General features: G+C 34.7%; 1 protein-coding gene across 4 annotated transcripts in view; it reads right to left on the reverse strand.

Moving 5' to 3' along the window:
- Positions 1-15,411, reverse strand: part of LOC118749220 (cleavage and polyadenylation specificity factor subunit 5) — a 590,731-nt gene that overhangs the window by 25,709 nt on the left and 549,611 nt on the right. The gene's annotated exons all lie outside the window — the stretch shown is intronic.

Below are 15,411 nucleotides of genomic sequence, written 5' to 3' on the forward strand. Positions count from 1 at the left end.
TTGATGCCTTATATGGACCTTACATGGTCACATTGTTTGATCAAACTGTCTTCTGTGTAATTAGATGGTTTAACTTACACGCTTCAAAAAACCCATCAAATTTCAGGTTTACGTTTTGGATGAAGTTGAAGAGAAGCTTAAGAAAGCATTGTATTCACTTGTTAATACTAAAACTAAGTCGTATACTTTTCCTTGTTCAATTATGTGTTTTTATTTAAATTATTGTGCACAGATATGTCTGTGTAATTAGATGGTTTGACTTACACACGTCAAAAAACCCATACAATTTCAGTTTTTGTTGAAGTTGTATCACCACAAAAAAGGTTTTGGAGATTTTTGAAATAATTTATTAGTTCTAAAATGAAGTCGAATTATTTTCTTTTCTTGCTCATTTCTTCTTTTTATTTAAACTAGTGTTCGCCCAGCGGTTGAAATTCAACCGTTAAAATTAAGGATAGTTTATGTGAATTGAGCTGAGCTGAAATAGCATTGCTTGGAATGGGTTAAGTGGAGCGGAGTTTAGCTTAGTACTTAGCATAACATAACATACCATAACATAAGATTAAATAACTTAACATATGCTGCATAACACACCACAATATAACATCGCACATTCTTCAGTTGTATTTCCTTTTTATCCCTATCACTATCTTCCTCTCTATCGCTTTTAATGTTTATGTTTATCTTCACCTTCATGTTCATGTTCAAATTAGTTGGAAGTCAGATGACTTTTTTCTGTATTGTAATTTATTCAAGAAGTGATTACCAGTTAATAATATAGTTAATCAGGAACCATAGACGTAAATAATAGATTTACTGCGGAAAGGCGGGACTCCGGGAAAAATGGCAAAAAATTTTGGAGTTTGCTACTTGAAAATGTTAAGAATGAGAAATAATATAGGCTAAAGTGTTATTAAGGACAGAGAAAGTCTGCCAAAAAATATTACGGTCCGATATCTTGTGAACTTAGTAGAAAGTAGCGCTGCAGCCACTGTTACAGAAGCGCTTAAGGTATTAAAATTGAAAGCAAATCAGTAGGCAGCGCGGCGAAGAATTGTCAAATTGAACGCAAAGGCATAATAAAAGAAGAAAAAACCTTTTTAATCATAATACATGTGCGAGAGTGGTAGCATTTTGCCAGATCGCACGAAAACCGGACCGTTGACTATTGGGATATGTTAGGCCTTTCAGAATGCAATAAAAAACACATTTGATTTAAGGTTAGTTGGTCTTGCAAGACTAAATTAACCGCTTTCAATCAGATGGCCGGGCATGGTATTGGATCAAAGACCCAAATTAAGCGTAAGCGCATCATATAAGGCAAACTGTGAATCACAGTGGCCGGCCAATAATAGTTTGGGGTTGTATTTCAAAAATGTTGTTGGTCCATTAGTACGCATTATGCGTAACAGTATCTGTTCATATTTCAACAAAATGAGAGGTTCTGCTGAAAGATAACCCAAAACATACTGCATATGTTCGCAAAGACTGGATGCAAAAGCAAAAATTTGCTAATTTGAAATGACCTCCTCAATCCGCGGATATGAATCTCGAGGAAAATTTGCGAAATCAACTAAAAGCGCAGCTTACTAAGTCCGTCCAATGGAGTACATGAGGTGTGAAAGCAAACCAAGGATATATGCGACGCTATACCTCCAGAATTTTTACAGAGATACAAATAAGGTATGCCAAATTGCATCCAAGAACTAAAAAAAACAAAAGTATACTGAACATTGTGTTAACAATTCTTTTTTTTCGTGAAAATTGTCAAAAAGTTATGAAAAATATATAAGTGCAAAACTGTAACATACGCCTTAATTTATATTTTTGTCTGCTGGTTCTATTATTGTTGTTGGATTGACTTCAATTCGTTATGAGAGGGGAAGTACAGGTGTACCAATAAGAATATACAACAAAACTATGAATGTCGTTAGAGCTTGGAAAGATAGCGGTGGCTGAAATAAAAAGTGTTTCGCCATGTTACAGTTTTGCTCGTCACTGTACGTATTCACCCCCACCATTGTTATTAGGTTAGGTAGTTCAATTTTCCTTCCTCATTGTCTTGATATTTAGGTTTATTTACTTTTATTCTAATCTTTACCTTTATCCCTTTCTTCTTCTACATATTCAACTAAGAAGGTATTCTTCCTTGCACGAATTTTAGTCTTCATAAAGCTGATTCCTAAACTGCTGTTTAGCAGATTTCTTTAATTCAGTATCAATATTAAAGCATACATTTAGGAGGCATTTCCACCCCTAACCATGTACATGTACGGCATTAGTATTGGTGCCACTTTTGAATTGATTTTTTCGTTTTATGTTAAACCAATTGTCTACACAACAGCATCAAAATACCTTTCTAATGATACATAATTGTTTACACCTTTGTGGTATAGTTTAGCCGTAAAAGGGGTGTAAAGAAAACATGATTGCTTATTTGTATATATGATAAGATACCAAAAACCAAAAACATATGTGGCGAGTTTAGGTGTGGTGAATTTAATTGTGGTGAGTTGAGGTGTGGTGAATTAAGGTGTGGTGAATTTAGGTGTGGTGGATTCAGGTGTGGGGAGTTAAGGTGTGGTGAGTTGAGGTGTGGTGAGTTAAGGTTTGGTGAGAAAGTTGAGGTGTGGTGAATTAAGGTGTGGTGGATTTAGGTGTAAGGAGTTGAGGTGTGGCGAATTCAGGTGTGGTGAATTCAGGTCTGGGGAGTGAAGTAAAGGGGGACTTAGATGTGGGGAGTTAAGGAGTGGTGAATTAATGTGTGGTGAGCTCAGGTGGAGTAAGCTTTTAAGCGAAGGTGAGATGAGGTGAGTTAAGTTAAGTTAAGGGGTTATGATCTTTATCCTTCATCTTCATCTTCATCTTCATCTTCACCTTCATCTTCATCTTCGTCTTCATCTTCATCTTCATCTTCATCTTCATCTTCGTCTTCATCTTCATCTCCATCTTCATCTTCATCTGCATCTTCACCTTCATCTTCATCTTCATCTTCATCTTCATCTTCATCTTCATCTTCATCTTCATCTTCATCTTCATCTTCATCTTCATCTATCTTCATCCTCTTCTCTATTTTTATCTTTTCCTTTATCCTGATCTAAATATGCCCATTCTTTTCTTCATTTCCATATTCACCCCCACCATTGTTATTAGGTTAGGTATTTAAATTTTCCTTCCTCTTTAGCATTATATTTAGGTTTCTTTACTTTTATTTTAATTTCTGTATTTATCCCTTTCTTCTTCTCCATACTCAACTTTACCTTCTTCCTTGTTTGAGTCTAATCTATTCATGTACATACATACATACATCTTATTCCTAAACTGCTTAGCACGTTTCTGTAATTCAGTATCAATATTAAAGCATACATTTTGGGGACATTTCCGCCCCATCCATGTACATGTATGGCATTGGTATTGGTGTGACTTATGAATTGATTTTTTCGCTCTATTTTAAACCAATTTGAAATTTTAAAAATTGCCTGCACATCAGCATCAAAATACCTTTCTAATGATATATAATTGTTTATACCTTAGAAGTATAGTTTAGCCGTAAAAGGGGTGTACAGGAAACATGATTGCCTATTTATATAATTGATTATCGGGCACTTGTTCTTTCACTTTGTTTATCATTTTTATCAAACAGCACTTTGCACGGTCCACAGCACATGTCAAACGACTATCAAATTTGATGAAAGTCAAAACTACTAAGGGTATTCATCAAAGCTTATAAATGCAATGTAAACCGTATAAACTTATAATTGTGTAAACTTTATAAATGAACTGTCAAAATTTTTATGGAAACTCGTTTACACATTTCTGATAAATTTATCCAGCGATTTCACTGAATAAACCTGATAAACTGAAGCCAATGCGACTCTGTCGCAAAAGGTATGAAATTGCGATTCACTTATCAAAAGTATTTATAGAACTATTAATAAAAAAATTTACTTGGTTATAGGACTAAACATTCAACAACGACAATGCTTCACTATTGCAACATTTTGTGACCCACGTTTCAAAACTCGTTGTTTTTCTGACGCCAATAAAGCTAAAAACTGGGTTGTTGATGAACTAATTCAAAATTATAAATCAGTTAGCATGGAGAAACCAGTTGAATCATATAAAAAATGCCGAACTATAGTGAAAGCTTCCATCGAAGATCGAGCTCACGAGGATATTTGGCAATGCTTTGAGGAAATCGCCAACGGCTCTGATGCTGATTCTAGTGTTTCTAGTGATATGGATAGCCAAACGATTGGTAGACCAGGCAGCGAACGTACATGAAAAAAGGCAGCGATTTTTTAACTAGAAATAGACAAATAATTGCAGCCACCTCTTATATCCAGACAAGAAGATCCCTTAACTTGGTGAAAGTATAGCCGCAAAGAATTTCCCAATTTGTTTACACTGGCAATGAAGTATCTCTGCGCGCCACCTTCGTCAGTGAACTCGGAAAGAGTATTTAGTGCATCGGGTAACATTTATGTTGAACATAGAAATAGGTTGTTGCCCGATAATGCGGAAACTTTGATTACTAATTAGATACTATTAAATTGGATTACAAAATACAAAATCTGGGTTAAATTTCTAAACTGAATCTTCTATAATCGACATCCGGAATCCGGCCGGATATTAGCCAGTATCCGGCCGGATAACCGGATAACCGGCCGGATAGGCCGGATTCCGGATATCTACCGTATACCCGGCACATCCCTATTAGAAACAAACATTAAGACCTCGTCAGTTTTTGTCCGAACTTCTCTTCCGATTTGTGGCGTGCGCCTTGATGTTGGCGCACAAATGGGAGGGACCAACAGTTTTACGCCGAATCCGAACGGGGATTGTATTTTTATGAGAAGCTGTTCTTCGTGGCTGAATACACTCGGGGGTTTGCCATTGCCTGCCAAAGGGCGACCACTATTACAAACAACTTTTTTGTTTCTTATTTTTTGATGTTGGTCGGAAACTGGGCTTGAATCCAGCCCTGCGGAATGATAGCGTACATTGCTAACCGCTACATCACATTATGTAACAAAAAAGCAGAAAACATGACCTTTTATACTTAACTACCTTAGTTTTGCTAAAAATCTGATTACGTTAAGCGTACACAGCGGCCATTAAGGATCCGCCATTAAAACCAGCAACCAAAATAAAGACGGATACACAAGGTTTGATTACAATTGTACCACGCTTCGACTTTTGGCCAGCTTTTTCGAAAAATTGGCCACTGTGCGTTGGGGTTCTATATATGTACATGTATATATAATAACAAATTCGGCAACTTCAAGGTATAAGTATATACATATATCTTACTAATATTATAAATGTGAAAGTTTGTATTTTTTGGATGTTTGGGAAATCATCACGCGGAAACGACTGAACGGATTTGCATGAAATTCTGTACGCGGATAGCTTATGGGCCAGATTGGTTAATGGGCTTAAGAGTCGCCACCTGTTAAAATAGTTCAATTTATTTAATATGCGGGAACGACTGAACGGATTGGATATTTACTTGAGCAACGTTTCTTCAAAATAAGGTTTGCACAATTTTATGCTGTAGTAATTTCCACAATATTGACTTGTACAAGTCTCGGGTTGCGCAAGAATTTTGTGTGCTTTAGCAAATAAGCAGACAGAAGCAAGAAATATAATTTTTTTTATAACTACGGATTTAATTATAAAATTTTATTTATTATTTGTTTTTTAAATAATAGTTTAACAAACTTTTTCTGCTTGGCAACTAATACATTTTTTTCAAGCTCGCGGATACGCTGATCACGATGTGTGTTTGTGGCGAGATGTTAACTTCATGTTGTTCATAGTGGACGTGATGTTAACTCCTCTGCTCTGTTCCGGGATGCCATGTTATTCATAGTGGTCGTGATGTTAACTTCTCTGCTCTGGTCCGGGTTGTAATATTACGTCCGCCGAAGAAAAATAAATTTGTATGTGGTGCGTCTTCTGTATACTGTTTATTCTGTGTTATGACCTAGATTGGAAAATAGGCTCATTTTTTCAAGAGGTGTCACCTGCTAACAAATTTTAATTAAATTAATACGCAGAAACGTCTGAACGGATTTGCATGAAATTTTGCAAGTAGATAGCTTATGACCTACAGGGGAAAATAGGCTAATTTTTTGGAAGAGTTGCCACCTGTTAAAAAAGTTAAATAAAATTAATATGCGGAAACGACAGATTTGCATGAAATTTCGCACAGAAATTATATGACCTACGTTGGAAAATAGGCTACTATTTTAAGCATTGCCACCTATTAGACAAGTTTAATTAAATTAATACGCGAAAATGACTGAACTGATTTGATTTACATGAAAGTTTGCACACAGATAGGTTATGACCTAGATTGGAAAATAGGCTACTTTTTTAAGAATTGCCACCTGTTTGAAAATGAAATTTTGCTCAGATGGTTTATGACCTGGATTGAAAAATAGGCTACTTCCCTAACCGATCAGAACGAAATTTAGTACACTTACTACGGATTACGCAAGGATGGTCTTAGACCGAAAGTAATTCCGATAACTCAAGGCCCCTCCCATACAAATTGGAATTTTCATATTACATACATATCTCTGGAAATATTTGTGGGAGAGAACTGGAACTTGGTACAGAGTAGGGATGTTGCGAATGTGGAATTTTAGACATCCGCGGATGCGAATGCAGATGCGGATGTTTAAAAGCTAACATCCGCGGATGCGGATACGAATGCGGATGTCATGTATTTTTAAGAAATAATTTAGGTGAGCAAATTAGGTGATTTAAGTTAATAAAAAATGGAAGGGTTGGTAATTTTTAATAATGTTTTTTTAGTACTTTAATTTAAAAATTGGAACATTGTACTTGATAAAAACTTTTTAAAGGGTCGTAAATCAAACCTGCGCCACTATTTAACTACTCACTCGAGGCAACAAACTTAAAAAACTTGAAACTTGACAAAATTGTAAGTTCTTTTCGATTGATGCTGCTCCAGTTGAGAGGACTTTCAGTTATTTTTATTTATTTTTATTGCGGTGCAATAGTTCCTTTTTGAGAAATGCATCGGGGCTGCAAATGTCGGATGTACCCTCCTGACTTTACTATTCACAATCTAGCATAATGGCACGATTGTTGTTTGAACACCGTTGTTTTATGAACAATTAGTTTTTGGTGCAGGAAGCAAGGAAAATTGAAAATGCACCGTTTCTGAAAGGATCTAACTACTTGTTTTATTTCTACCCGTTTTATTCCGTGATGTGCAAAATTGCTAAGACCACAGTAGTCACAGAAAATTTGATTAGTCCAAAAAAATATGAATATCTTTTTACGCTATCGAATTCGATTTGTATTGAGGGTTGTGCAACAAAATTATTTTTAAATATTTATGTACATATGTATGTATGTATATTAGGCTGGGTCGATTTTGTATGAAGCATAATTTTTATAAAAGGCATTTGACCGTATTGTAATAGTAATATTATGATGTTTTGGGTCTAAGCCAATTGTTATTGGCCACGAAAGATTAATTTAAAACTTATCTTTAGCCCGCGCAATTGAATCAAAGTGTATGAATTTTGAAAATGAAACTTTGGCTTCTAATATCTATGGAATGCGTTAATTGTTATAAGCGGGACGATATATCAAATTAAGGGTTATTAAATTTAGCACCTCACGTCCTTTTATCATTTTTCAATAAGTCTACAAATTTTTAAGATATTAAAATAAAAAATAAGAAAACTATAATTTTCCCTTATGAATTTTCAATTCTTCATTACTTCAGCAATCAAGTGAAAAATACAAAAAAGTGAGACGAGATTTATTTCAAACGTTTTAATGCTTTCGGATGTTTATATAATATTAAAAGGACCGTGGACTTGGTCACGCCTATTTGGTCAGTTTTCAAGATCATGGTGAATGAAGTCAAACATGTATTGTCCAAGATTAGGAATCGTTTGATAAGTTAATAGTAGTTGCAAGCACAAATATAAATATTTGCATACATTAACATAATATATTAGGGCGAGAAACGCCCAAAAAGTAAACTAATTAGTGTTTCTAGAAGTTGTACCTATTCAGTGCTTCCATACTCATTTGCATAAACAACATTTTTCCACAATGATGGAAAATAATGGCTTTTCTATTAGAGCTACCGAAATTGTTCCTAAATTTGCAAAAATTCGCAAACTATAGCTAATATTAAAAAAAGATTAGAATATTTGGAACCAGCGACCTAAATGCACGCCAGCAATATTAATGCTGTTATTTACATCTTTTGACTATAGGCCAGTGCAATTATCAAGAGAACAATTAAAATTTTATTGAAAAGAGGTAACTTTGAGATTAACGGTAAGCTAAAGGGCTGCGAGAATTGATATTTGACTTTATCTTTTGCGTTAACGGATTCATTATCTAATAATATGCCCCAAACCTTTTTGCTGAAGCCAGAATTTTTAACAAGAATTGGTCTTATTCGAAAACAGCTTTAAATTTGATGCAACAAAATCACTGTTCCCTTGTGTTATTATTATTATTAAAAGAACCTAAACAATTCGTTGTAACAAATTGTTTCTTAAAATGTACCTACGAGATGGATTTTTCGTATTGTACATATTGGAAAAATTCATGGAAAATTTGCTAAGTCCAACAAAAAAAATTTTGGAAAAAAGTAGAAAATTTGCTAAGTCACAAAATTATTTACACAATTTGTAAAAAAAACAGTTTTTTATTATTTTTCTTTTTAATAAAGGGTAAATGAAAAACGCGAAACATTGCATTCAAAGTTTTGCAAAAGACTTAAAGAAAATTACTTAGGAACGTTTTTTGTGTCTCCTGTACAATTGTAAAAAATGGACTTAGCAACTTTGCACTCTAAGCTAGCGATATTCCTTATGTGACAACTAGGGATGTTGCGAATGTGGAATTTTAGACATCCGCGGATGCGAATGCGGATGTTTAAAAGCTAACATCCGCGGATGCGAATGCGAATGCGGATGTCAAATATTTTTATGCAATAATTTTGGTGGTACATTTTGGGTAAATAAAAAATGGAAAAGTTATTAATTTTTAATAATATTTTTTTATTTAGTGCTTCAATTAAAAAATTTGAACATTGTATTTAAGAAAGAGTAATATTGCTGCCGTTTCGGATTACAGCCTGTTTCCTAACGGGTCGTAAATCAAACCGGCGCCACTAAAAAACTACTCGCTCGAGGCGACAAGCTTGAAACTTGAAAAAATTTTAAATTCTTTTCGATTGACGCTGCACTAGTTGAGAGAACTTTCAGTTATATTTCTTTTTTTATTGGGGTGCAACAATTCCTCTTTGGGAATTTCATCGGGGCTGCAAATGTCGCATGTATCCTCCTGACTTTCATCTTCACAATCTAGCATCATGGCAAGATCGTTGTTTAACCACTGTTATGCTCCAATTTGGAGCACCAATTCTTTTGGTTGTTTCAGAATTGGGAGAACCTGTTACGTCATCAGCGTTTTTCGATTTTAGTTTCTGTAATTCATTTTTAATCCTGTCTTCTGTTACTGGTTTGAAAAATGTGCGCTTATAGCGAGGTTGTAGATAGGTGAATATGGCAAATAAATTGTTATTTTTAAGGAATGAAAATTTCGAAGGAAATTCTGTTTTGAAAAGTCGCGGCTGCCAGCAGAGTTAATTTAAAATCTTGTTATTTTGTTAAAAAGGTACCGCGTTTTTTATAATAATTTGAATTATGGAATCACGGACGATAAAGGTTCCAGATTTGCTTAGTTCCCGGGTGACTTCTTGGAAAGGATCTTCTATAATGAATACCTTGTAATTGGTTTTTTTTATTAGTTAACTGAACTCGGCTTTTCCTAGTTGCAGGAAGTCACAATTAATTACTCACCGTTGTCGGTACCATAAGCCATCAAATCCGTTTTGTTGTTCCATTCCATGAGCTCAATGTGTTTTGATATATTTTTTTGAGGCGAATGAACGCAAATTTTCAACATATTATCATCAATACTATTTCACATTGTCGCTGATATGCAAAAAACTACAACTAACTAAATTTTTGTATTGCCTAAAACGATGTGGTGACTTATGATTCGAGGAAAGGCATCATAATCAATCAAAAATTTAATTTTGGATTTTTAGTTAGTTACGGCCTTTTGTATTTCAGCGACGATGTGAGTTAAGCCCTTTCCATACTATGATAATGATATATTACATGCCAAGTCCCCCTCCTCAATAGATATAAAATTCACCTTGAATTAATTCTTATTTAGTTAATATGTGAACTTGGCTGTCGACTTATTTACATATCATTTCATCTTTATTTCGATGCATGCTAAATTTGACAATTTACACAAAATTAAAATAAATGTTTTTGTTTTCGAGCTGAAAGACTAATAAAAGGAAACACGGAACTTAAGAATAATAAGTTTTATGAAAAAAAATTATTACACTTTTCTAAGAAAAAGTAGAAAAAAAACTAGCGATGCATCCAGTTTTTTCAACAGACAAATAATATCCGATAGTTACATAATTCTTACCTAATTAAAGGTAATCTTTTAACGCGCAAGTAGTCGACTCTCTTTATAGCCTGCCGGTGAACATTTCTGCAGGAAGTACCTACTATTATTTACTCTTTGACTTTAAATTACGAAAGAAGGTCAACGTAGGGGACAGTCTTAACGTAGCATCTCCACAGGCAAAAAAATGTTTGCTAAAATAAAATTTTTTGTTTTCCAGATATGGGTGTTTCCAGCGGAAGGTCCACCACGACAAAAAAAATAAAAGTTTTATATCTAACGTATTTACGGGCCGATGCTTTTTAAAATATATACTGGCTATGTAAGTAGAATCATGTTTGCAAAAAATGGTCTTCCTAGGTGGTGCCAAGGTCGAGATATTTCGAAAAACCGTATTTATGGTCCGATTTGGTCCGAATTTGGCGTATGTGGTTGAAACATAATAAATCATAGATTTCTTATAAATTGACCCTGAATTGGCGCTGAAGTCAAAATATAAAGTATATTCTACATAAAATACATGTTCTATTTGCGTTGAAAATTCATTTAAAAGCAATATTAACAAAAATATAACGATGGAAATTTATGTCACGTGACGCCACGTAACGTCACGTTTCACACTTGGGGTTGTAAAAGAGAATTGAAACAATTTGCATTAATTGAAAAAACTCTAAAAACAACTAGAATTGCTCCAAATCATATTAAAATAAGTTTCATGAAAATATCCATCCACAATTCGCAGAGTTTTGCAATTTTGTAAGAAAAGAAAAAATCAACTTCCATTTTTTGTCACTTAACGACACTCTCTTTAAATGCTTATATTTCAGGACCAAGCAGTTCGATTGATTTCATTTTTCGGTTAAATATAGAGCTAGTTATATGCTATACAATGGCCCAAAAAAGTTAAAGAAAACAAATGGTATTCCTTTTTTGTATCACATTGAAATCGTACGAGTGTCACGTGCGACACCATGGGAATGCCCATATACGTTTTATCAGTGCACTTGCACAATATTCGCATTCGCAAAAGCTCCGCATTGATTATTGCGAATGCGAAAGCGAATGCGAAATGCGAATGTTAAAATTTATGCGGAAGTTCCGCGGTTGCGAATGCGAATGCGAATATTCGCAACAACCCTGGTGACAACTCTCATGCAATGCAAAGTATGCATAACTGAGCCTTTAAACTTGCCTAATATTTTTTATTGCGTATAATAAACAAACTGCCTATCCAAATTAAACAAATTTGGTATCATATGAAAGAGGACTGAGATAGCGTTTATACAGAAATAACGAACGAAGGTAACCACCGCTATTTATTTTTTTATTTTGTTACAACAGGTAATCTCGAGAACGGCTGGTCCGATTTTCATGAAATTTTGTATATAAATAGCTTTCAGTAACCACCATGTTTTAGGCTAAAAAAAAAATACTTATTTCGGGTAGGTGGACCAGGGACCGATCTATTCGAAAAAATCTTATTATGGTCCGATTTGCTTAAAATTTGGTACGTAAATAGCTTTTTAGCATATATTGGCATACATTATCAATTTTTTCCTGGAAGTAGTCCAGGGACCGATCTGTTCGAAAAAATCGTATTTACGGTCCGATTTGCTTAAAATTCGGTACGCAGGTAGCTCTTTAGCATATATTAGCATATATGATCCATTTTTCCGAGAAGTGGACCAGGGACCGATCTATTAAAAAAATCGTATTTATGGTCCGATTTGCTTAAAATTCCGTACGCAGGTAGCTTTTTAGCATATATTAGCATATATGATACATTTTTTCCGAGAAGTGGACCAGGGACCGATCTATTCGAAAAAATCGTATTTACGGTCCGATTTACGTAAAATTTGGAACTTAGGTAACTTTTTAGAATATATTAGCATATACATATGATCCATTTTTTCCGAGAAGTGTACCAGGGACCGATCTATTCGAAAAAATCGTATTAACGGTCCGATTTGCTTAAATTTCGGTGTGTAGGTAGCTTTTTAGCATATATTAGCATATATGATCCATTTTTTCCGAGAAGTTGACCAGGGACCGATCTATTCGAAACAATCTTATTATTGTGCGATTTGCTTAAAATTTGGTACGTAAGTAGCTTTTTAGCATATATTAGCATGTATGATCCATGTTTTCCGAGAAGTGGACCAGGGACCGATCTATTCGAAGAAATCGTATTTATGGTCCGATTTGCTTAAAATTCGGTACTTAGGTAGCTTTTTGCCTGTTTTACAGTTTTAATGCAATTTCGAATATAAATAGCTTTGAGCAACCATCATATCAAGGGGCGAATTCGTCACTAAGCAAGATTTTTTTGCGCCAATCAGAAACAACGGATACTGTCAAAATATAATTATAATATATAATACATCTCAACTAATATATATCTTGAAAGCCGTTTTTTAGTCTTCGCAAGGCTCGAGAGCGGCTGAACCGATTTTTTTGAAACTGCCACCTGCCGCACGTGTCCCAAGGATAGTTTTAGGCTAAAAAAAAATCTATATGTAAAGGGGGCGTGGCACCTCACATACAAACCGAATTTCTCATGCTACATATCTCTGAAAGTGTGCATGGTAGAGTTCTGGAACTTGGTATGAAGATATACGAAATCAATCGCATACCCTTGGAGCTATTGTAAAAAGGGGTGTCGCATCTCCCACACAAACCAAATTTTTCATACTTCATATCTCTGGAAATTTCATGGTAGAGTTCTGGAACTTTGTATGGAGATGTACGAAATAAATCGCATACTCTTGGAGAAAAATTGGAACTATTGGAAAAGGGGGCGTGACATCTTCCATACAAACCAAATTTTTCATACTGCATATCTCTGGAAGCGTTCATGGTATAGTTCTGGAACTTGGTACGGAGATATATGCAATCAACTCTTGAGGAAAAATTGGAACTATTGGAAAAGGGGGCGTGGCATCTTCCATACAAACCGAATTTTTGATACTGCATATCTTTGGAAGTGTTCATGGTAGAGTTCTGGAACTTGGTATGGAGATATACGAAATCAATCGCATACTCATGAAGAAAAAGGGCAGCTGTGGAGGAAGGCGTGACACCTCCCATATAAATCGAATTTTTATACTGCATAGCTCTGAAAGTATTCATGGTACAGTACTGGAACTTCGTATGGAGATATGTATATAGTTGAAATCAATCCCATACTCATGGAGAAAATTTGGGCTATTTGAAAAGGGGGTGTGAGGCCTACAAACGTACCGACCTATAGCTATCTTTGAATTTATTTATAATTCTTCTGTAGGTGTGTTTGTGAGTGAAATCCTCCTAAATGGTTGTACGGATTTTAACAAAACTTTTTGTGTGTGTTTGAGTGAGTCTCTGGATGGTTTAGTTTCACAATTTAATCCGACAGTTGGCGCTGTAGTTGAGTTATTACTAAAAATCTTATTTATGATCCGATTTGGCTAATGTTTTAAATAATTATGCAATGCTATTGCAAAAACGTGCTGCCAAGTGGTGCTGAAGTCGAGTTATTACTAAAAATAGCCAAGTGAGAAAAGGGGCCGTGAAGGTCAGATTAAATCGACCTGTTGCACCATTGAGTATATCGAACGCTCCTGCGTTCCGATTGGCCCAATGGATGTGATTTTCCAATATTATTATGCGTTCAAACTTTTAAGGTATTTCGTCTGAAATAAGTAGATGTATATTGCATTTCTGTAGAACAATGATCCGCACCCATTTTGAAATTGCCACCAACTATACTGTAAAGCTTCTAGGACATTCACTATAGAACCGGGTCATTGTTGCCGCCAGGGAGTGAAGAGGAAAGAATTTATTTCGCTTTGCGAATAACCGTGCTATGAAATGCCGCACAACTGGAGAATTTCAAGTACTTCTTCACGGATATAACACTTTCCTTAGGTTATTTAAAGCGGCAAATGACCACCAAACCATAATCTTAGCAGACGAATGTGCCAATCAAAATCGTAAACGTAAATTGTTGGTGAAAATGTTGGACCAAAGTTTCAATAAAATATATAATAATTTTGGGCGGGACGAAGTTCGCCGGGTCTGCTAGTACTAAATAAATTCATATACATACCTGACCCAACTTTTGTTCTATGGTAATTAATTACAATTTTTTATTGAAATATTTTCCAATATGTGGCTTTCCTCGTTTAGGCATTTCAGTTTTAAAGCTGTTTAAGTCCTCTTTCATTTGATACCAAAATTGTTTAATTTGGATAAGCGGGTTGTTTATTATCCGGAAAATACTTTTATTTCGGAATAACAAATATTTGGCCAAGTTTAACTCGTAAAAAATAACTGTAATTTCCCGTCCCTTCAATATTCGCATTCGCAAAAGATCCGCATTGATTTTTGCTAAAGCGAATGCGAATGTTAAAATTAATGCGGAAGCTCCGCGGTTGCGAATGCGAATATTCGCAACGACCCTGGTACAGAGATATGTATGTGAAATCAATGTTGGTATTAATCGATTGATTTTTTAAACAATTAGTTAATTCGATTAAATTCAATCTGATTACAGTTAATTATGATTAATTTTAATCTGACTAAACAGTTAATCGTAACCGCGATTAAAAAAATTAATTTTTAATCATTAACACTTAATGTGATCAAGTAGGTTTGGTGATTAATTAATTTATGCTGGAATTTTCCTGTGCACACAAAGAAAGTTAATCCGGTATGGCTAAGTTGGGTTTCCTCATCAATCTGAACAATTTGGTGTGCATTTTCATTAAGGTCTATTCCAACAAACTTTTTACAAACCAGGTTTGTAAATGTTCCCAGTTTATGTATTACTAATAACAATAATTATAATTTTTTTATATTATGTACTTTTTATAAGCGTAAAACACAAAATAATTACTATAACTGGTGTTCGGTTTCAAATTCGGACAAACT

The sequence above is a fragment of the Rhagoletis pomonella genome, unplaced genomic scaffold (genome assembly GCF_013731165.1).
Source record: "Rhagoletis pomonella isolate Grant_MI unplaced genomic scaffold, Rhpom_1.0 Rhpom_scaffold_00014, whole genome shotgun sequence".
Taxonomy (NCBI): domain Eukaryota; kingdom Metazoa; phylum Arthropoda; class Insecta; order Diptera; family Tephritidae; genus Rhagoletis; species Rhagoletis pomonella.